Below are 24,905 nucleotides of genomic sequence, written 5' to 3'. Positions count from 1 at the left end.
TACACCTCCTCAGACGAAGGGGAGGAAGGCTGCCGTTACATAACCCAGTATCAGTATAAATAGGGTTAACCCAGCATCAGTGTACATAGGGTTAACCGAGTATCAGTATAAATAGGGTTAACAAGGTATCAGTGTAAATAGTGTTAACCCGGTATCAGTATAAACAGGGTTAACCCAGTATATCAGTATTGTTGCTGTACTGTCTATAACTACCTTATCAAACAGTGACTTATTATTATTATTGTTGCTGTACTGTCTAGAACTACCTTAACAAACAGTGACATTATTATTGACAGTTACCATGGAGATGTCATTTCACAACTACATATTCATGTGTTTGCATTAAATCACCTGACTGTTTCGATATGTCTGTGGTGGATCTCTGTTTAGGGGTCAGTGCTCTAAAAGGCGTCTCTGTGGAGAGAGAGGGGGGTCCTGCCTCAAATGAGACTCTCTGGGGAACATGACACCAAAGCTAAGAGGTGAGAACAATTTTTGAAATAATTATTAAGAGTTTATTTCCAAAATGCATCACATTTGTTTTTCAACAGAAATGGTTGCTTATGGGTACCTTCAATATTACTGTTCTCAGATTTTCAATTAATAGATTTTAGATGGGTATATCTTATTTATATTATTATTAATGCTTGTCCTCTTTTTCAAGATGTGGCTGATTTAAAACAGCCAGAACATTTTTAAATTAAGTTTTTTTTTTTTTTCAATTTTCTTTTTCGGAATGGCTGCTGGGTAATTTGATATGCATCAAAATCTTCATTCATAGGCATCGAATTGAGCGAATGCTGCGCAGGTTCACTGAGTTGCAAACCAAATGGATAGGTGTAGTTAATTGATTTGTAGATCTGACGCAGTTGCTACCTCAGATTATGAGCCTAGCAGGTGTTGTGAATGAGTTATGTAGTACCCACAGAAGGCCACAGGGAGAAGCAAGAGAGCTATAAACACTGTTTTTTTGCCTTAACCCTAAAAATATATCAAATGTATTTATAAAGCTCTTTTTACATCAGCAGATGTCACAAAGTGCTATACAGAAACTCTAACCATACGTATTACCTATTTTAGCCTTAACTCTAATTATAGAGTAGGGTAGCCTAGAAGACTTTAGTTAGTAAATACAATTATAGTACTAAATATAATTTTGATTATTTTGTTCATCAAAACCTGTCTAAGCATTTTGCTTTTTTGTTTTGTTATTTTATTATTTGTTATTGGAAGGCAGAACACTTGATAAACAAGACACATTAGTTTTAGTTTTCAAATGTGTTTTGAACTGGGTGACCTGGTAACAACTATGTGAATGTCCAGCAATTGGTGTAGGATAGGTGGGGCAGGTTTGAGACTGATCTAAGGAATTAACAAGAAAAATACACTCTCAGCTGTCTCACCAATGTCTGTACATAAGTTATTAATTAAAGTGCTAAATATTTCCAATAGATGGCAGCATAAGACCACAACGCATCAGTTATAGGCTTCAAGCAGCACTATGATTGACGTAAAATAGCACGCAACTAAAGACTGTCCCATGATTTTCTAAAATGGTCACTCATTACTTTAGTTAGCAAAATATCTTGTATTAGGGCTGTTTTGCTTTTGGGAGAGCAAAAAATAGTGACTATAGCAGGTTCAGGTTCAGCAGGTTCAGATATTGAACCCCGGGTAAATGATCACTAGTCAGAACCTCAACCTTAGTATACATGCATTATAAAAAATCATGTTAATATCTGATATTGCGAGTAAACAACCAGAGTGACGACCCAAGCTTAAGCGAGGCTGAGATGACTACTAGCGAGAGAAGGGAGCGGGTCGATGCTGGTTGATGAATTTGACAATGAATCCATTGGGAAAATGTTTCTCGAACAGAGGTGACTGAATTAATGTTCAGGTTTATTGATATTCATTATATTAATGAAGTATAATTTCAAACATGAGCATCAACAGGTAATAATAAACATGAATCATTATATTAGTTCACAGTAATCTGTTAAATGCTTTTTCAGTCCTTCCTCTTGCGTTAGCAGTGTGGAAAGGGACAGAAAGAAGCTCACACAGGAGTTTCTGTGAGGGGGAGTGGTGGTGTATCCAGGGAGAACTAAACTAACCTTCTGAAATGTCATTAGTGGTCTTATGCTGCCATCTATTGGAAATATGTAGCAACTGCAGTAGTACTGAATAATGTGTAATTCCTTACAAAAGTACTAATTACTAAGAATTGCAAGATATAACATTTTGTAGTTCATTTTTACACTTACGACCATAAAATAACCATTTATAGCATAACAAACAATGAAACTGACATCAACCAAAAACGCCATACATGTAGTTAATTATATAAAAATAAATATATTTATTCAGATGGGTGACATTATCTGCCAAAGTAACAGCCATGTAGACAAAGAAGAGCTCTCCAGTAGGTACCCAAATATTCAAAGGTCATTTTCTCAAAAGTGAGGTTACAAGTTTATCATCTTTCAAAGCAGAATTACTTTCCCATTGTTCCTCAACTGTAGTGTATGATATACTATTTTTATACCATCCGAGTCTGCTTTTATCTTATGTGAAAAACACAGTTTCAAATTTTACGACATAAGACCAAATCGAGCCGTTCGGTCACATTTGATTGTGTAAAACCTAGCAGTACTACTGATTTCTCTGAGTGTGAGGCAGACATAGCATTTAAAAAAAAAAAACATTTGTCTCTCTGAAATGAAACCATCAAGTGATAGATTTTAAACAAATACATGTCTGTCATTGAACAACCCCATGCCATGATTAGATATGAAATAGAATGTTCTGTTTTTTCACTAATTTCTTTAAACAATAAAAGCTAATTTACCAACATTTCTGAAAAGTGATATAGCGTTTTGGAATGAAACTCTCCTTATGTTTCCCCATCTGAGCTCAGAGTAGATGAGATATGTAATGTTTGTCTCTGTTGTGTTGAAGACCAATCAAGCAGGAGAGACCAGCCTCCCCTGTACCCAGCTGTGTGTCCATGAAGAGTGACTGGTCTATGGAACAACCTCTACACTTTAGAGAGGAAGACATTTCTACTGAACAAAGGTAAGAAGAACTCATGGGAAAGGTAACGTAAGGGTAATAGCGGACTGAAGGAAGTTATGTAGAGCACCTCAAGATAAAACATAATATTTGAAATATCTGCTAAATTAGACTAAAATATTAGCACTACATAATCTGTTGAGTGATAACCTTCAATCTGGATAATAACACAAAACAAATCCTAAAACTAGACATTTATCGACAAATATTACGAAAACAGGCAACAACCAAACATGACGGAGTGTAAGACAGGGGAACCGATTCCAAAACGAAAACGTGACTCCTACAGACACTGATTTAATATTCTCACCACCGGGAATGGAGAAGGAAACACACAAGCTAAAAGGGACAGTCAATAAGATTGAAACCGAAATGAATGAAATTAAAAAGGAGAACACCGTTCTGAAAGAAGTCTTACTGGACATACAAACTAGATCCATGAGAGAGAATTTGGTACTTACAGGTATCCAAGAAAAAGGAGAAGTTCCTGAATCTATAGTTAGAGAGTTCCTCCTTTCAGCGCTTCAGATTCCACGCGAAGTTATCGACAAAATCCAACTTGAACGTGTACACCCCAATCGTTGCCAAATTTGCTTCATTTAAAGCCTGGGCAAAAGACTTGCTGGGACCAAAATTGGCATGAATGATCAGTTTCCGAAGGAAATTGCAGAACGGCGCAACGTTCTGTATCCAATTTTCAAAGAAAATAGATTAAAAGCGAAACGAGTAGCTCTCGTCGTTGATAAACTATATATTGATAACCAGTTCAGAGACACAAAGACTACTCCATGGTTATTTTAAAAATTACAAAGTTCTCATAGACGAGGAAAATAAACACAATTCAAGCCCGGTTAACAATACAATAAAAAATATAGCTTTTCTATAAATCTTCACATATAACTAATTGAACACAAGCACTAATTCAACATAGTGAAGGTAAAAACTAAGTAAACAGAAGGCACAGTATGTGTGGATGGTGTGGTTTGTTTATTTTTTATTTTATTATGTTTGGGAAGTTGAGTGAGTAATGAAATGGTTGCATATCCCAGAGCCAATGTATTGCTGTGAGCCGGGTATGAGGGCTTTCAATGTTGTTCAGATGATGGATATACTTTTATAATGAATTATACGTCTTATTTATTGTCCTATCATGGAGAACTACATTTTTTAAATAAATTATATCTAATTATTTATTATCCTATTTTAATGGTATGGTCCTATACCCTAGACACCCACCTGAATGACCCAGATACTAAGGAGAAGTCCCTAACTGTTTTATGTGCCCGCTGTAAGTGGTCTGTATGCAGCTAAAATGAGGTCTGAGACCAAGAGCAGCACTGCCCCCTCAAGATTCTGAGCCTGCTTGGCAGGGTTGGTCCTGCAAAGCCAAAGCCCCCTAAAGGGAGAGCATAATATACAAGGAAATTCTCAAAGCTGCTAATGAGAACCTTGACGACCTTGTACCTAGCCGGTGGGGATTCCGGTGGGGTGCCCCCACCCAGGCAGTGGCAGTGCTGGCAACACTAGCTGCAGTAACCCATGGGGAGGGGGTCACACTCGGACATTCAGAGGGGGTATATTATTGTGGCCCTGGCGGCACAAAATCAAAGTCGGACTACATGGAGATGCGTGGGGACATGGTCATGACGGGTGGCCGTATTGTGGGTGTTTCAGGAATAAGGTGTACATTTGACCTCCATCTAGGATGTGACTGGTAAATAAATCTCTCAATTTTTGCTCATTTTTTGCACGGTCTTGCAGGCCTTCTCATGCAGCTGCAACTGCAAGTGCATTTGTAAATCATAACCCATCTTGAGTTGGGCTCTGGGATGGGGCAATTGTTGAGAAAGTGAGCTTATGGTTGTGTGGGGGTAAGGGCTGAGTGTGTGTGGATGTGTGTATCCCACAACTGTTGCGAAGGAAGAAGTAAAAGATGTTAGGGACAATAGCGGATGATCCACAGCTATATATAATAAAAATCGAGGTGAGAGCGATGGAAATGCATATGGCAATTGATCTACTTCAATTCGGTAAATGGCACTGTGCTCTTTTCAAAGAATGGATCCCAGTCGGTTCAGGGCTATGGGATACAGGGGGTCGAGGGTGGTCTGCCGGGCATTGGGATGTCAACACAACTCAACTCCAAATGTGCAAATTGTCCAAACAGATCCTCAAGGTAGATGGATTATTTTAAATATGTTACTGGACAATAAACAGATGGCTTATTAACCTATACGGTCCGAATAATGATGATCCAAGCTTCTTTGAAAATATATATAAGAATTTATCAACTCTACAAGCAGCACTAGACTCTATTATTATAGTGGGAGATTTTAATACGGTCTTAAATACCTCTATGGACCGGAAAGGAAATCACACTACAAACTATCACCCTCAGGCACTTAAGGAAATCATGAATGTCATGGATATATTGGAATTAGTGGATATATGGAGACTTAAATACCCTGACTTAGTGAGATATACATGGCGGAGGCTTAATCAAGCTAGTCGTCTTGACTACTTTCTTATACCTCTCTCTCTGGCACCAAAAGTTTAAAAAATGTTGATAGGTGACAGAATCGGTCGGATCATCACATAATTGGCATATATATTTCTCTTACAGAATTTCCACGTGGGCGAGGATATTGGAAATTTAATCAAAGTCTACTAGATGATAAATTGTTTATAACTAGGACAGAAGATTTTATAACTGACTTTTACAGACATAACATAGGTACAGCAGATCCCCTTATTGTATGGGACACTTGTGTGCCTTTAGAGGCCATGCAATTCAGTACTCATCTATAAAACAAAAGCAATTTAGATCAAAAGAGTCCATATTAACAAAGGAAATTGAAGGACTAACAGTACAGTTAGATAGCAATAAAAACGGTACCATAGAGGCACAGAATAAGTTAGAAGAAAAACAAAAAGAAATGGAGGAACTTATTCAAGAAAGATCCAGTGTAATATATTATAAAAATAAAGCGAACTGGATGGAATATGGGGAAAAATGCACCAAATTCTTTTTCAATCTTCAATATAGAAATGCTACCAAATTTTTTTTATTAAAACTTGTTACAAATGATGGAGTCACGCATGATTCACCAAATGATATTTTGAAAGAGGAAGTAAAGTACTTTAAGAATATGTTTTCATTTCAGGCTCCTCCATCTCCACTAACTGAAACTAATTGTATGGATTAATAATTAATAATGTAAAATTAACATCTGTACAGAAAGACTCATGTGAAGGCCAAATTACAGAGGAGGAACTGCTTGATGCAATTGGGGCCTTTAAAGATGGGAAAACTCCAGGGCTGGATGGCATACCAGTGGAAGTATACAAAACTTTTTTTGATATACTCAAAGGACCATTATTAGCTTGTTTTAACCACTCCTATATAAATGGTAGATTATCAGACACGCAACAAGAAGGTCTGATATCATTATTACTGAAACAGGACCCAAGATCCAGTCCATTTAAAAAATTGGAGACATCTTAAACTTCAGTGTTGTGATGCAAAAATTCTAGCAAAATGCTTGGCGCATAGAATAAAAAAAAAGTTGTCAGATTATTCATCCTAATCAGACAGGTTTTTTACATGGACGATACATTGGAGATGATATAAGGCAAGTACTGGAAACAATAGAACACTATGAAATATCGGGGACACCAGGCCTGGTTTTCATAGCTGATTTTGAAAAGGCTTTTGATAAAGTACGATTGGAGTTTATATATAAATGCCTAGAATATTTCAATTTTGGGGAATCTCTTATAAAATGGGTTAAAATTATGTATAGTAACCCTAGGTGTAAAATAGTAAATAATGGCTACATCTCAGAAAGTTTTAAACTATCTACAGGAGTAAAACAAGGTTGTCCACTATCGGCATATCTATTTATTATTGCCATTGAAATGTTAGCTGTTAAAATTAGATCAAAACTTAATATTAAGGGATTAGAAATCCGTGGCTTAAAAACTAAGGTGTCATTGTACGCTGATGATTCATGTTTTCTTTTAAAACCACAACTAGAGTCTCTCCACGGCCTCTTAGAGGATCTAGATACCTTTGCTATCCTCTCTGGATTAAAACCAAATTATGATAAATGTACCATATTACGTATTGGATCACTAAAAAATACACATTTTATATTGCCATGTAGTTTACCAATTAAATGGTCTGACGGAGATGTGGACATACTCGGTATAAAAATCCCAAAAGAAAGAAATGATCTCACTTCAATAAATTTTTATAGAAAGTTAGCAAAAATAGATAAGATCTTGCTACCATGGAAAGGAAAATACCTGTATTTGTGGAAAAATCACCCTGATTAACTCTTTAGTCATATCACAGTTTACCTATTTGCTTATTGTAACGGTCGTTCTCCTCTTCGTCTGAAGAGCTGGTATGTACCGCACCGGGCTAATCACACGTACAGGAGACACCATGCGCTCTACTGCGTAACACGGTGTCTGCCCGTACACTCGCTCTCCACGGTAAGTACAGGGAGTAGGCGCAGGTCTCCTACCTGACTTCGCCACTCCCTTTTAGCCCCCCCCAATACATTTTTGGGCTTGACTCACAGGCTTCTGTGCTAGCCGCGTACCCTCATAACGCTGGTTCCTCTCTCCGGTTGCCTCTGCTCTCCTAATTGCCTCCAGCTGTTCCCATGGGAGGCGATCTCTACCAGCCAGGATCTCCTCCCATGTGTAGCAACCCTTGCCATCCAAAACGTCCTCCCATGTCCAGAAATCCTGTGTAGGTGGGTCCTGTTGCTGTTTCACACGCTGCTTGGTCCTTTTGTGGTGGGTGATTCGTCTGAAGAGAAGTAGGGATTGGACCAAAGCGCAGCGTTGAATGTGGACATAATGATATTTATATAACAAGACGAAAACTAAACACACTTGAGAATTTACAAAATAATAAACGAAGTCAACAGACCTGAACAAACGAACTTACAGAACACGAAGAACGCACAAACAGGAACAGACTACATAAACGAACGACAAACGAAACAGTCCCGTGTGGTGCGACATACACAGACACGGAAGACAATCACCCACAAACAAACAGTGAGAACATCCTACCTTAATATGGTTCTCAATCAGAGGAAACGTAAAACACCTGCCCCCTAATTGAGAACCATATCAGGCAACACATTGCACCCAACATAGAAACACAAAACGTAGAATGCCCACCCCAACTCACGCCCTGACCAACTAAACACATAAAAAAACAAGAGAAAACAGGTCAGGAATGTGACACTTATGGTTTTGCCTACACCTAGTGACCTGCTTTTTAAATTATATGAACAAAAAATATTCAATTTTATTTGGAACGGCAAGCCAGATAAAATTAAAAGGGCCTATTTATATAACGAATATGAATTCGGAGGGCAGAAATTATTAAATATTAAAGCATTAGACCTCTCACTAAATGCATCAGTCATACAAAAGTTATACTTAAATCCAAACTGGTTCTCTAGTAAATTGGTACGAATGTCTCATCCTATGTTCAAGAAGGGCCTTTTCCCCTTTATTCAGATTACACCTGCTCACTTTCGGTTGTTTGAAAAGGAAATAATCTCCAAAATATCCTTATTTTTTAAACAAGCCTTAGAAAGTTGGTTGCAATTTCAGTTTAATCCACCTGAAAGGACGGAACAAATAGTACAACAAATATTGTGGTTAAATTCAAATATAGTAATTGATAAAAAAAACTGTATTTATCGAAGAAATTTAAAAAAAAGGTATAATTTTTGTGAATGATATCATAAATAGGACTGCTGGAGTTATGTTACACATGCAGCTAACACAGACATATGGAAATGTCTGCTCTACCCAAAATTACAACCAATTAATTGCAGCATTACCACAAAAATGGAAGAGGCAAGTAGAAGGGGAAAAAAGTAAGGAACTTGTATGTCGGCCCTATATTAAAGAACATAAATGGTTAAAGAAAAGTGTGATAAATAAAAACATATACCAATTTCATTTAAGGACCAAAAAACTGACAGCTGTGCCATATAAATTGCAAAATAGTTGGGAAGAGATTTTCGATGTACCCATTCCATGGCACATGGTTTATGAATTGATACGCAAAACAACGCCGGATTCAAAACTTCGAATTTTTCAATTTAAATTACTGTACAAAATTCTTGCAACTAATAGAATGTTATATATATGGGGGATACAATCTTCCCAGCTCTGCAGATTCTGCTGTGAGGAGGCAGTCATTAGATCATTTATTTTGTTATTGTCCATATATAGCTCGTTTTTGGTCACAGGTCCAGGAATGGCTGAAGAATTGCAACATTTGCCTAGAACTAACGCTACAGATAGCAATACTGGGGGATTTGAAAAGCCATAGTCAATCAATAATATAATAATTATTTTAGCAAAAATGTTTATTTTTAATTTACAATCTGTAGAAGCTATGAGAATAGGAAGGTTCAAATCTTTTGTGAAGCATCACAACAGTTGAAAAATATATGGCAAATAAAAATCCGAAATGGATGAAGTTGGAAGATAGATGGGAAGGGTTGAGTGGAACTGAAGGGTGGGACTAATAACAAGATAAACAATGTAGGGCATACGGGATCTGTGAAATGTGTATAGGTGCGGAGCTTTTGTGAAATAGCACAGTTACAAGTGGAAATAAAACTGGATGGACAACAGAAATAAAGGAAGGACTAAGAACAAACAAGAGAGAACTATTGTAAAGTAGACTGTGTCTGTAAAATGGGTATAAGATGTATAAATTGAAGGTAAAAGCAGAAATGTTTACTCCAATTGGGGGATCGGTGGTAGGGTTGCGGGGAATAATAAAAGGTATATTCTTTTAAAAAGTATGTATGTCTATATAGGTATGTGTATGTGTATATGTATGCATGCGTGTATGGATATATATATTTACCCCCAAAAATATGGGGGATTGGAAATGATGCAGACAATTACATTGGAAGCAACATTCTTTCCGCAATATTAAGCTGATCCACCCCTAAAAAAAAAATAAAAAAAAATAAAAAGAAGAACTCATGGGTCATGGTCAGTGAGTTAAACAACACTGTCTCTAGTCAATTCTCCTCTCCCATTTAACCATTTATTTTTGTTTTCATAATCCATAGGCTAATCTTTTTTCCATTTTCTTAGTCCTAAAACAATATTAAACAAACATAACATTCCCTCCCTGTGTGTGTGTCTGAACTCCCTGGATGAGGAGATATAATCTCTATCCTGATTGCCTAGTAACTTTTACCCCTACCTACATGTACATATTACCTCAACTACCTGGTACCCCTGCACGTTGACTCAGTACTGGTTCTCCTTATAGCCTCATTATTGTGTTACTATTTCCTTTTTTCTTACTTTTTTGACTGCATGTTGGGAAAGGGCTCATAAATATGCATTTCACAGTAAAGTGTTCCTGTTGTATTCGGCGCATGTGACGAATACAACTTGATTTTATTTGAAGCTCCTTGGCTGTTCCCTCGCCTTTGTTCTGGAAGGGCTCTTCTGAGGACAGACAACTCTGTAGCTCACAGCGTAGGAATGAAACAGTGTAGATACCACGATTCGATGGGAAGTGGAAGCTAGGTGGTTCGACTTGAATTCACCTGCTTAGACACAGCTACTCATCCGTAGCTTGGGTAGAAAAATATTTCTTTGTCTTCAAACTTGTGTTGCGTTTTGGGTTCGTTGACTTTTTAGACCTCGGCTGCAGCTTGTATCACTTAGTCTGATCTGTTAATTCTTCACCCACAGGTTTTATACCCTCGGGTCAGAAGTGGGCGTAACTGCCATTAGGGCAATTCTCTGGGCATGCCAAGTTAAGAGCAAGGTCTAGGTTTTACTCAAATCCAATTTTAGACAACTATCACATTTCATCCAAAACATTCCCTTTTGATTTGGACATTTTCCACACAACGTACAATGTATAAACATCAAACAAATACTAGGAAAACTCTTCACGTTACAATGTTTTCGTAATAACGTCATCTATTAACAATGAACATGAGGTGTGGCAGCTAGAGACAGCATCCAGGACACCAACCTCACATGACACAGCAATCCACTGCAATGATGTCTTTAAACCCTTACCTGGCCAAGAGAAGCATCAGAACTGTGCTGACAAAGGGCATCGCTGGCATCGGAAAAACAGTATCTGTGCAGAAGTTCATCCTAGACTGGGCTGAAGGGAAGGCAAACCAAGATGTGGATTTCATATTTGTACTTCCTTTCCGGGAGCTGAACTTGATCAAAGATCGCCAGTACAGTCTTCACAGACTTTTAAATGACTACCACACAGAACTAGACATAGACAATGCAAAGAAACTCGCTGTCTGTAAAGCTATGTTCATCTTTGATGGTTTGGATGAAAGCAGACTTCCATTAGATTTCCAGCACAATGAAAATGTGTCTGATGTCACCCAGACATCATCTGTTGATGTTCTGCTGACAAACCTCATCAAGGGGAATCTGCTTCTGTAACGCTCGTTCTCCTCCTCGTCTGAGGAGGAGCAAGGATCGGACCAATATGCAGCGAGGTATGAAGACATAATGATTTATTTAAAGAAAGACGAACACGAAGCACACTTGATAAATGACAAAACGACGTAAACAGACCTGAACTTGAGAACATATAACAATGAACGCACGAACAGGAAAGAACGAATGAAACGAAACAAAACAGTACCGTGTGGTGCAACAATCACCCACAAACAAACAGTGTGAATAGCCTACCTAAATATGGTTCTCAATCAGAGGAAACGTAAAACACCTGCCCCTGATTGAGAACCATATCAGGCTAGTTAACCAACCTAAACATAGAAACAAATAACATAGACTGCCCACCCCAACTCACGCCATGACCATACAAAACAAAGGAAATAAGGTCAGGAACGTGACAGCTTCCCTCTACTCTCCTATGGATAACCTCCCGACCAGCAGCAACCAATCAGATGTGTTGACCAGGTGTGTTGACCAGGTGACAGAGGTACGAGGGTTCAATGACCCACAGAAGGAGGAGTACTTCAGGAAGAGATTCAGTGATGAGGACCTGGCCAGCAGAATCATCTCACACATAAAGACATCAAGGAGCCTCCACATGTGCCACATGCCAGTGTTCTGTTGGATTTCTGCAATAGTACTTGAACAGATGTTGAGTACAGAAAAGAGGAGAGATGCCCACGACTCTGACTGAGATGTCCATACACTTCCTGCTCATTCAGACCAGCCTGAAGAACCAGAAGTATCACGGAAGAGATGAGATGGATCAAGAGAAGCTCATGGAGTCAGATAAGGAAATTATTCTGAAGCTGGGGAAACTGGCATTTGAAAATCTGGAGAAGGGAAATCTCATGTTCTATGAAGAAGACCTGAAAGAGGCTGGCCTTGATGTCAAAGAAGCCTCAGTGTACTCAGGAGTGTGCACACAAATCTATAAAGAAGAGTGTGTTATTTCAGAGTGGTGTACTGCTTTGTTCATCTGAGCATTCAGGAGTTTCTCTCAGCTGTCTACATGTACCATTGTTACACAACCAGGAACACGGATGCACTGAAGCCCTTCCTCAATAGAAAGTCTAGAGCTGCGTTTGAAAAGTTAACCGTGCATGAGCTGCTGAAGAGTACCGTGGATAAAGCCTTGGAGAGTAACAATGGACACCTGGACCTTTTTGTCCGCTTCCTTCATGGCATGTCACTTGCGTCCAATCAGAAACTCCTACGAGGTCTGGTGACACAGACAGAAAGCAGTCCAGAGAGTGTCCAGAAAACAATCCGATCCCTTAAGGTGATGCAGAGGAAGAACATGTCCCCTGAGAGGTGCATCAATCTCTTCCACTGTCTGATAGAGATGAAAGACCATTCAGTACAGGAGGAAATCCAAGAGTACTTGAGGTCAGAGAACAGATCCAAAAACCTCTCCCTTACTCAGTGTTCAGCGCTGGCCTACATGCTGCAGATATCAGAGGAGGTTCTGGATGTGTTTAACCTGAATGAATACAAGACGTCGGAGGAGGGTCGTAGGAGACTGCTCCCAGCTGTGAGAGGCTGCAGGAAAGCTCTAAGTTTTTCATTGGCTGTAAGCACTCATGTGACTATCCCTCAGACCAAACTATACTGTATGTAGGAACACCATTATTTTAATTGGCTGACTAAACTTTCTATCAGCTGAGAACTATAATACAAACTGATCAATAAAAGTTGTAGCATTGAGTCATGAATGCACGATATACACATTATTTGTGCAGGGTAACAGTGTAAGCAGGGAAAGTTAAGCGTAACATTTTAATACAACCTGTCTGTCATTGTATTTCTTCTGTGGTTGCAGACTCGCTGGATGTAAACTCAGACACATCCTGTAAAGTGTTGGCCTCAGTTCAAACCCCTCACACCTGAGAGCTGGATCTGAGTAACAATGACCTGAAGGATTCAGGAGTGAAGCTGTTCTCTGCTGGACTGGGGAATCCCCACTGTAAACTGGAGACTCTGAGGTCAGTTTTATATATAGTGTGGACTGTATACTCAATACAATTTAAATCTGATACCTCACCATCTTTTGACTGATTCTGCTTTTTAAACTGGTCTGTCTACTCAAATATTTGTACCATACATTTTTCTTTCTACAAGTAAAACTTCAATCATTTGTAATTTCTTAAATTGATACATTCATTTATAAATATATATTGCAGGTTTCAGGACACTGATGTATCTGAAAATGTTGAACAAATACACTGTCATTATTTTCACCACCAAAGAATAACAATGTGGTTTTAATATGATTTGACTCTTTGCAGGCTGTCAGGCTGTCTAGTCTCAGAGAAAGGCTGTGCTTCTCTGGTCTCAGCTCTGAGGTCAAACCCCTCACACCTGAGAGCGATGGATCTGAATAACAATGACCTGAAGGATTCAGGAGTGAAGCTGCTCTCTGCTGGACTGGGGAATCCCCACTGTAAACTGGAGACTGAGGTTAGTATTCCTGTAGTTGGTCAACAAGTGATAACTGTTCACCAGATCCACATGTGTTTACCAGGCACACATAGTCCACACCATATGTGTTTGGACAGTGAAGCTTACAGTTTTAAATTTGGTGCTATGCTCCAGCATTTTGGATTTGAGATCAAATGTTTCATATTAGGTGAAGGTACAGAATGTCACCTTTTATTGAGGTTAATGGTGAGAGGTTAGTATGTTTTGTTGCAGCCTCTAACTTTCTCACTCATTATTATTCATAATTTGTATTAATGGCATCATCAGGATTAATTTAGTAGTGTTTAGAGACATGTTATCTACTCACTTAGAAAAAAATATATTTCACCACCAAAGAATATCAGTGTGGTTTTAATATGATTTGACTCTTTGCAGGCTGTCAGGCTGTCTAGTCACAGAGGAAGGCTGTGCTTCTCTGGTCTCAGCTCTGAGGTCAAACCCCGCACACCCGATAGAGCTGGATCTGAGCTACAATGACCTGAAGGATTCAGGAGTGAAGCTGCTCTTGGCTGGACTGGGGAATCCCCACTGGAGACTCTGAGGTCAGTATCCCTGTATCACTCAATGAACACACACATACACACACACACACTAGACACTCACTTAGAAAGAAAATGACACACCAACGAATAGCAGTGTGATTTTATATGATTTGACTCTTTGCAGGCTGTCAGGCTGTGGAGACAGAGGAAGGCTGTGTTTCTCTCGTCTCAGTTCTCAGTTCAAACCCCTCACACCTGAGAGCTGGATCTGAGTAACAATGACCTGAAGGATTCAGGAGTGGAGCTGCTCTCTGCTGGACCCACTGTAAACTGGAGACTCTGACGTCAGTATTCCTGTAGTTGGTGTTACGAATCCCTTTGGCCCGGCAATTTGGGGGGGGGGGGTAACGAGACCTGTAACATAACTCTACAAATTATAACAGTGAAAAAGTAACGGTGAGAACAAAAACCACAGACAACTAAATTACCATCTAAATTATGATTATAAACACTCATGGTTTATTTTTAAACACACGGTAAAGGGGGGCAGGAAAAGGGGCTGAGCTAGACCCAAGGAAAGAAACAAATATCCAAAAACACCCCTAAGCTAGACCAGCCTACTTCAATAACAGCTAACTAACCAAAAACACAGTAGGTGGTCCGCCCAGTTCAAACTAGGGTATTTAGACAAAGTATTCCTACGGGTAGTGAATGCCCATGGGCAACTTGTCTTGGTACCCCCTTTTTCCACCATCAAACAAACAGTCAATCACCATAACAAAACAATACTCACAGGATTCTGGACAAATGTGACATGTATGAACAAACACCAAAAGAGAACTCAATCCAAGAGAGAGATAGCGAGAGTGAGAGCGACACAGAGATCTAGCTCCAGAGAAAACAACTGTTTGGGTTTTTATACCAAGGGAAAGGATTTGATAGGGTAAGAGAAAAGGAGCAGGTGTTTATTTATTTTTTTATTTAACCTTTATTTAACCAGGTAAGCAAATTGAGAACACGTTCTCATTTACAATTGCGACCTGGCCAAGATAAAGCAAAGCAGTTCGACACATACAACACATAGTTACACATGGAGTAAAACAAACATACAGTCAATAATACAGTGAAAAATAAGTCTATATACAATATGAGCAAGTGAGGTGAGATAAGGGAGGTGAAGGCAAACAAAATATATATATAAATATGAAAAGGCCATGGTGGTGAAGTAAATACAATATAGCAAGTAAAAAAAAAAAAGTAGAGTAGAGATAGAAAAAGTAGAGATAGAAATAATGGGGTGCAAAGGAGCTAAATAAATAAATACAGTAGGTAAAGAGGTAGTTGTTTGGGCTAAATTATAGATGGGCTATGTACAGGTGCAGTAATCTATGAGCTGCTCTGACAGCTGGTGCTTAAAGCTAGTGTCAGGACCCGGTGCGAGAAACAGTCACTAATAATCGTCAGAACCCAGAAGATGAGGCAGACACAGCAGTACTAGAGATGGTGGTTTAATTAAAGAACAAAATCTTCAGGCAAAGAAACTAAATCCACAATGTCCAAAAATAAAGCCAAGAGGCACAAAATGGAAATCCTCCAAAATACAAAAGAAACTCCACAAAGTGGTAAAAAACAGCAGGGAAAAACAAACCTCAAAAGACTACTCAAATAATACACAAGAACTAAACCAGAGACCCTCTGGAAAATCCAACAAGAGAAATATCTGTATAAAACAAGGCTTGGGCTGGGGCTGGGTGCTAACTTACAAACACTGAACAAGGAACTGAGGAACACACAGAGTTTAAATACTAACAAGGGAATGACCTACAGGTGCAAACAATAATAAGAGCAAGAAAAACAAAAAGGTACAAAAAAGGTGCAATGGGGACATCTAGTGACCAAAACCCGAACAGTCTTGGCCAAAACCTGACAGCTAGTGAGGGAGATAAGTGTTTCCAGTTTCAGAGATTTTTGTAGTTCGTTCCAGTCATTGGCAGCAGAGAACTGGAAGGAGAGGCGGCCAAAGGAAGAATTGGTTTTGGGGGTGACCAGAGAGATATACCTGCTGGAGCGCGTGCTACAGGTAGGTGCTGCTATGGTGACCAGCGAGCTGAGATAAGGGGGGACTTTACCTAGCAGGGTCTTGTAGATGACCTGGAGCCAGTGGGTTTGGCGACGAGTATGAAGCGAGGGCCAGCCAACGAGAGTGTACAGGTCGCAGTGGTGGGTAGTATATGGGGCTTTGGTGACAAAACGGATGGCACTGTGATAGACTGCATCCAATTTATTGAGTAGGGTTTTGGAGGCTATTTTGTAAATGGCATCACCGAAGTCGAGGATTGGTAGGATGGTCAGTTTTACAAGGGTATGTTTGGCAGCATGAGTGAAGGATGCTTTGTTGCGGAATAGGAAGCCAATTCTAGATTTAACTTTGGATTGGAGATGTTTGATGTGAGTCTGGAAGGAGAGTTTACAGTCTAACCAGACACCTAGGTATTTGTAGTTGTCCACATATTCTAAGTCAGAGCCGTCCAGAGTAGTGATGTTGGACAGGCGGGCAGGTGCAGGCAGCGATCGGTTGAAGAGCATGCATTTAGTTTTACTTGTATTTAAGAGCAAATGGAGGCCACGGAAGGAGAGTTGTATGGCATTGAAGCTCGCCTGGAGGGTTGTTAACAGTGTCAAAAGAAGGGCCAGAAGTATACAGAAGTATACAGAATAGTCTGCGTAGAGATGGATCAGAGAATCACCAGCAGCAAGAGCGACATCATTGATGTATACAGAGAAGAGAGTCGGTCCAAGAATTGAACCCTGTGGCACCCCCATAGACTGCCAGAGGCCCGGACAACAGACCCTCCGATTTGACACACTGAACTCGATCAGAGAAGTAGTTGGTGAACCAGGCGAGAACCAGGCGAGGCAATCATTAGAGTTGCCTCGAGTCTGCCGATGAGGATGTGGTGATTGACAGAGTCAAAAGCCTTGGCCAGGTCAATGAATACGGCTGCACAGTATTGTTTCCTATCGATGGCGGTTAAGATATCGTTTATGACCTTGAGCGTGGCTGAGGTGCACCCATGACCAGCTCTGAAACCAGATTGCATAGCGGAGAAGGTATGGTGGGATTCGAAATGGTCAGTAATCTGTTTGTTGACTTGGCTTTCGAATACCTTAGAAAGGCAGGGTAGGATAGATATAGGTCTGTAGCTGTTAGGGTCAAGAGTGTGTCCCCCTTTGAAGAGGGGGATAACCGCAGCTGCTTTCCAATCTTTGGGAATCTCAGATGACACGAAAGAGAGGTTGAAAAGGCTAGTAATAGGGGTGGCAACAATTTCAGCAGATAGTTTTAGAAAGAAAGGGTCCAGATTATCTAGCCCGGCTGATTTGTAAGGGTCCAGATTTTGCAGCTCTTTCAGAACATCAGCTGACTATATTTGGGAGAAAGAGAAATGGGGAAGGCTTGGGCGAGTAGCAGAGGGGAGGGCAGTGCTGTTGATCGGGGTAGGGGTAGCCAGGTGGAAAGCATGGCCAGCCGTAGAAAAATGCTTATTGAAATTCTCAATTATAGTGGATTTGTCGGTGGTGACAGTGTTTCCTATCTTCAGTGCAGTTGGAAGCTGGGAGGAGGTGTTCTTATTCTCCATGGACTTTACAGTGTCCCAGAACTTTTTTGAATTTGTGTTGCAGGAAGCAAATTTCTGCTTGAAAAAGCTAGCCTTGGCTTTTCTAACTGCCTGTGTATATTGGTTTCTAGCTTCCCTGAAAAGTTGCATATCACGGGGGCTGTTCGATGCTAATGCAGAACGCCATAGGATGTTTTTCTGTTGGTTAAGGGCAGTCAGGTCAGGAGAGAACCAAGGGCTATATCTGTTCCTGGTTCTAAATTTCTTGAATGGGGCATGCTTATTCAAGATGGTGAGGAAGGCATTTAAAAAAAATATCCAGGCATCCTCTACTGACGGGATGAGATCAATATCCTTCCAGGATACCTCAGCCAGGTCGATTAGAAAGGCCTGCTCGCTGAAGTGTTTCAGGGAGCGTTTGACAGTGATGAGTGGAGGTCGTTTGACCGCTGACCCATTACGGATGCAGGCAATGAGGCAGTGATCGCTGAGATCTTGGTTGAAAACAGCAGAGGTGTATTTGGAGGGCAAGTTGGTTAGGATGATATCTATGAGGGTACCCGTGTTTACGGAATTGGGGTGGTACCTGGTAGGTTCATTGATAATTTGTGTGAGATTGAGGGCATCAAGCTTAGATTGTAGGATGGCTGGGGTGTTAAGCATGTTCCAATTTAGGTCGCCTAGCAGCACGAGCTCTGAAGATAGATGGGGGGCAATCAGTTCACATATGGTGTCCAGAGCACAGCTGGGGGCAGAGGGTGGTCTATAGCAGGCGGCAACGGTGAGAGACTTGTTTTTAGAGAGGTGGATTTTTAAAAGTAGAAGTTCAAATTGTTTGGGAACAGACCTGGATAGTATAACAGAACTCTGCAGGCAATCTTTGCAGTAGATTGCAACACCGCCCCCTTTGGCCGTTCTATCTTGTCTGAAAATCTTGTAGTTGGGGATGAAAATGTCAGAATTTTTGGTGGTCTTTCTAAGCCAGGATTCAGACACGGCTAAAACATCCGGGTTGGCAGAGTGTGCTAAAGCAGTGAACAAAACAAACTTAGGGAGGAGGCTTCTAATGTTAACATGCATGAAACCAAGGCTATTACGGTTACAGAAGTCATCAAAAGAGAGCGCCTGGGGAATAGGAGTGGAGCTAGGTACTGCAGGGCCTGGATTCACCTCTACATCACCAGAGGAACAGAGGAGGAGTAGGTTAAGGGTACGGCTAAAAGCTATGAGAATTGGTCGTCTAGAACGTCTAGAACAGAGAGTAAAAGGACGTTTCTGGGGGCGATAAAATAGCTTCAAGGAATAATGTACAGACAAAGGTATGGTAGGATGTGAATACAGTGGAGGTAAACCTAGGTATTGAGTGATGATGAGAGAGATATTGTCTCTAGAATATTGTCTCTAGGTGTCTTCTGATTAGCAACTGATTTGGGAATGATGATTTCCCCCTGTGAGAAGGAGAGAAAAGAAATACACACACAGGATACCTATATCTGTAACACTTCCACCTGATTGGTTGTGGAGTGCGACCACAGTATTTACAAAACATACAAAAATCATAATTTTTAAACACGAGACAAAGCATCTGCCAACACATTTTCAGAACCCTTTTTGTGGCGGATCTCCAAATTATAATTCTGTACAATAAGCGCCCAACGCATTTTTTTTATTTTTATTTTTTTTATTTTTTTATTTCACCTTTATTTAACCAGGTAGGCTAGTTGAGAACAAGTTCTCATTTGCAACTGCGACCTGGCCAAGATAAAGCATAGCAGTGTGAACAGACAACACAGAGTTACACATGGAGTAAACAATAAACAAGTCAATAACATGGTAGAAAAAAAGAGAATCTATATACAATGTGTGCAAAAGGCATGAGGTAGGCAATAAATCGAATAATTACAATTTAGCAGATTAACACTGGAGTGATAAATCATCAGATGATCATGTGCAAGAAGAGATACTGGTGTGCAAAAGAGCAGAAAAGTAAATAAATAAAAGCAGTATGGGGGGTGAGGTAGGTAAATTGGGTGGGTAGTTTACAGATGGACTATGTACAGCTGCAGCGATCGGTTAGCTGATCGGATAGCAGATTTTTAAAGTTGTTGATGGAGATAAAAGTCTCCAACTTCAGAGATTTTTGCAATTCGTTCCAGTCGCAGGCAGCAGAGAACTGGAAGGAAAGGCGTCCAAATGAGGTTTTAGCTTTAGGGATGATCAGTGAGATACACCTGCTGGAGCGCGTGCTGCGGGTGGGTGTAGCCATCGTGACCAGTGAACTGAGATAAGGCGGCACTTTACCTAGCATAGCCTTGTAGATGACCTGGAGCCAGTGGGTCTGACGACGAACATGTAGCGAGGGCCAGCCGACTAGGGCATACAGGTCGCAGTGGTGGGTCGTATAAGGTGCTTTAGTAACAAAACGAATGGCACTGTGATAAACTGCATCCAGTTTGCTGAGTAGAGTGTTGGAAGCTATTTTGTAGATGACATCGCCGAAGTCGAGGATCGGTAGGATAGTCAGTTTTACTAGGGTAAGTTTGGCGGCGTGAGTGAAGGAGGCTTTGTTGCGGAATAGAAAGCCGATTCTTGATTTGATTTTGGATTGGAGATGTTTGATATGAGTCTGGAAGGAGAGTTTGCAGTCTAGCCAGACACCTAGGTACTTATAGATGTCCACATATTCTAGGTCGGAACCGTCCAGGGTGGTGATGCTAGTCGGGCGTGCGGGTGCAGGCAGCGAACGGTTGAAAAGCATGCATTTGGTTTTACTAGCGTTTAAGAGCAGTTGGAGGCCACGGAAGGAGTGTTGTATGGCATTGAAGCTCGTTTGGAGGTTAGATAGCACAGTGTCCAAGGAAGGGCCGGAAGTATATAGAATGGTGTCGTCTGCGTAGAGGTGGATCAGGGATTCGCCCGCAGCAAGAGCAACATCATTGATGTATACAGAGAAAAGAGTCGGCCCGAGAATTGAACCCTGTGGTACCCCCATAGAGACTGCCAGAGGACCGGACAACATGCCCTCCGATTTGACACACTGAACTCTGTCTGCAAAGTAGTTGGTGAACCAGGCAAGGCAGTCATTAGAAAAACCGAGGCTACTGAGTCTGCCGATAAGAATATGGTGATTGACAGAGTCGAAAGCCTTGGCCAGGTCGATGAAGACGGCTGCACAGTAATGTCTTTTATCGATGGCGGTTATGATATCGTTTAGTACCTTGAGCGTGGCTGAGGTGCACCCGTGACCGGCTTGGAAACCGGATTGCACAGCGGAGAAGGTACGGTGGGATTCGAGATGGTCAGTGATCTGTTTGTTGACTTGGCTTTCGAAGACCTTAGATAGGCAGGGCAGGATGGATATAGGTCTGTAACAGTTTGGGTCCAGGGTGTCTCCCCCTTTGAAGAGTAAGGCGCTGGTTCTGGTTGTACATCCGGTGGAGAAACACTAAGGGGTTATGGTCAGTATATACGATCACTGGTAGGGCACTGGAACCAATATATACTTCAACGTATTGCAGAGCTAACAACAAAGCAAGAGCTTCTTGTTCTATGGTCGCATAGTTTGTTTAACATTTGTTAAATATTCGTGAAAAATAACAAACAGGATGATCCACTCCACTCTTGTCCTGCTGCAGTAGAACAGCACCAGCACCTTTGGCACTAGCATCTACCTCAAGCTTAAAAGGTTGTTCAAAATTCGTAGCAGCTCGCGCCCAGGCTCTGTCGCAACCGTCCGTGACCGGGAGGTCTGTGGGTCGACGCACAATTGGCCTAGCGTTGTCCGGGTTAGGGAGGGTTTGGCCGGTAGGGATATCCTTGTCTCATCGCGCACCAGCGACTCCTGTGGCGGGCCGGGCGCAGTGCACGCTAACCAAGGTCGCCAGGTGCACAGTGTTTCCTCCGACACATTGGTGCGGCTGGCTTCCGGGTTGAATGCGTGCTGGGTTAAGAAGCAGTGCGGCTTGGTTGGGTTGTGTTTCGGAGGACGCATGACTTTCGACCTTCGTCTCTCCTGAGCCCGTACGGGAGTTGTAGCGATGAGACAAGATAGTAGCTACTAACAATTGGATACCACGAAAATGGGCAGAAAAAGGGGGTAAAATTCAAAAAAAATCTATAAAAAATCCTGAGCAGCAAGAACAGGGGTATCAAAAGCTACCTTGCAATCAGGGGACCACTCAAATGATCTAGCCGGACTGAGCAAATCGGTCAATGAAGAAACTACCGCAGAGAAATTTACAGAAACTACGGTAGTAGCCAACCATCCCTAAAAAGCGGCGTAGCTCTCGTCTGGTGGTAGGTACGGGGAATGAGGTTATAGCCCAGACCTTGGCATCAACAGGGCTCACCTGTCCATGGCCGACCTCTTTGCCGAGATAGGTAACAGTCGCCTTCTCAAACTCGCACTTTGCCAAGTTCAGGGTTAGAGAAGCAGCTGCCAAACGTTCACATACAACCCTTAGAGTTAACATGATCTGACCACTCAGACGAATAAATCACTAGATCATCAAGGTGTGCACTACAATTGGGAACGCCAGCTAATACGGAGTTAACCAGTTGTTGGAAAGTGGCTGGTGCATTCCGCATCCCAAAAGCCATGACTGAGTACTGTAGGAAGTTGTCGGGGGTTACAAAGGCAGAAATCTCAGAAGCATGTGAGGTTAACGGAACCTGCCAGTAACCTTTTACGAGGTCCAAATTATTTACATAATTATCAGGACCAACAGTGTCGATACAGTCGTCCAGTCTGGGTAACGGGAACGAATCTTGCATTGTGACAGAATTTACCTTTCTATAATCCGTACATAACCTGGACGTACCATCAGGTTTAGGAACTAGAATGCAAGGAGAACTCCAAGGGCTTGAACTTGGCATAGCAACAACAAATATCTCACTTCATCCATCATTATCTTCCTCTTAGAAGCGTTGATACGATATGGGTGTTGCTTGATAGGGGCAGCATCTCCAACATTAATGTCATGTTCCAACACGTTTGTGCGAGTAGGAACGTCATTAAAGAGACATGGAAAACTGTGTAGTAGCCTCCCAATATTGTCGGTCTGTCCGTCCTTTAGATGAACCAGACCTGACTGGAGAGACAGCAGCATTTCTGAGTTGGGCAATCTAACACACTGCTGCTGAGTATTGCCTAACTCTAATCCAGCTCCATCAACATCATCAATATGACAGCCCACTATCATAGCAGCAGAGGAAACAGCAGTACCTTCTGCTGTTTTTGAACTATCTAACTGGGTGATGGGTTGTGTGTGGTATGCCTTCAACATGTTAATTTGGCACACACGAGACTGGCATTTTCTATCAGGAGTTTGAAGCACATAATCAGTTTCACTTAATTTCTTTTCAATGAAATAAGGACCAGAGAAACGAGCTGACAGTGAAGATCAAGGCAATAACACCAGTACTTGGTCACCTGGATGTAGTGGACGAGAAACAGCCAGTTTATCATAGTGTCTTTTCATACTCCTCTGTGAGGAAGACAGAGAGCACAGGCTTGGTGTAGGCGCTCATGAAAGTGACTAACGTAGTCCAACACATTCTCATCTCCTGTACACAACTCTTGGGACAAAAATTGTTCTGACTTTCATTGGTCCTCTCACTGTGTGCCAAGCACTTATTCAGCCGGGCTGAACCCTAGGGACTCCTGCACAGTTTCACGAGCAGCAAACAAAACTAGAGGAACTCCCTCATCCCAATCTTGCTCAGATTTCAAACAATATTTACGAGCATAGACTTCAGTGTCTGATGCCATCATTCAAGCGCACCCTGAGACTCTGGGTAATATGCACTTGCCACACGGTGCGTAATTGACAAGGATTTTAACACCTGCTTGAAGAGCTTTGGTAGGAAATTGGTACCTTGATCACTTTGTACCACCTTAGGTAATCCGAATGTCGTGAAGAATTTAATCAAGGCTTTACTCGCTACCGGAGCTGTAATCCTTCTCAGAGGAATGGCCTGGGGGTATCTTGTTGCCATACACAAAACCATTAACAGAAACTGGTTACCCGATTTTTGTCTTCGGCAACGGTCCAACACAATCAACCACCACATGTTCGAATGGTTCATCTATGACAGGTATTGGACAAAGAGGAGCGGGAGGAATAACCTTATTTGGTTTTTCTGTTATCTGACATATGTGGCTTGTCCGACAGAACTGAGCCACAACTCGTTTTAAACCTGGCCAAAAAATGTCGAAGGATCCGATCATAAGTTTTGGTGATTCCTAAATGACCAGACCACTGGTGATCATGAGCAAGGGATAACACATTTTGTCAAAAGGCTGTAGGAATCCCTATTTGGTAAACAGCATTCCAATCTCCGCCCGTGTCAACATGGGATTTCCATTTACGCATGAGGAGATTAGCTTCAATGACGTAAGCCACGTTCTTCTTCTTTACCTCTTCCAATGAGACAACTCTAGAAAAACATTTAGCAAGCTTGTTGTCAACCTTTTGGTTAACAATCAGCTGCTCACGAGTGACTGGTAACTGTATTGCATCAGCAATAAGTGCAACATTATTTGATTCTTCCCTGGGCTGTTTGTCAGAGGTGATCAGCTTCCCAGAGGTAACATACAACCCATCCTCTTGATCAACCTCTTTAAACAGAACAGTGTTCGACAAATCTATCACGTCACCTACTTGTCGTGCCTGAGCACGAGTGACAGCACAAGCGGGGAACACATGTGGATAACTCTGTGCCAACTCATTGGAGA

At 41.2% G+C, this 24,905-nt stretch overlaps 1 protein-coding gene and 1 pseudogene across 3 annotated transcripts in view; both read left to right on the top strand.

Annotated features, from left to right (window-relative positions):
* LOC139570630 (NLR family CARD domain-containing protein 3-like) overlaps positions 1 to 24,905 on the top strand; it is a 68,647-nt gene that overhangs the window by 40,163 nt on the left and 3,579 nt on the right. The window lies entirely within an intron of this gene.
* On the top strand, positions 445 to 14,598 carry LOC139569657 (NLR family CARD domain-containing protein 3-like; annotated as a pseudogene).

This window comes from Salvelinus alpinus, chromosome 3, assembly GCF_045679555.1.
Source record: "Salvelinus alpinus chromosome 3, SLU_Salpinus.1, whole genome shotgun sequence".
In the NCBI taxonomy this organism is placed as follows: domain Eukaryota; kingdom Metazoa; phylum Chordata; class Actinopteri; order Salmoniformes; family Salmonidae; genus Salvelinus; species Salvelinus alpinus.
The sequence above is the reverse complement of the archived record's forward strand: the minus strand, read 5'-3'. Positions and strand labels throughout refer to the sequence as shown.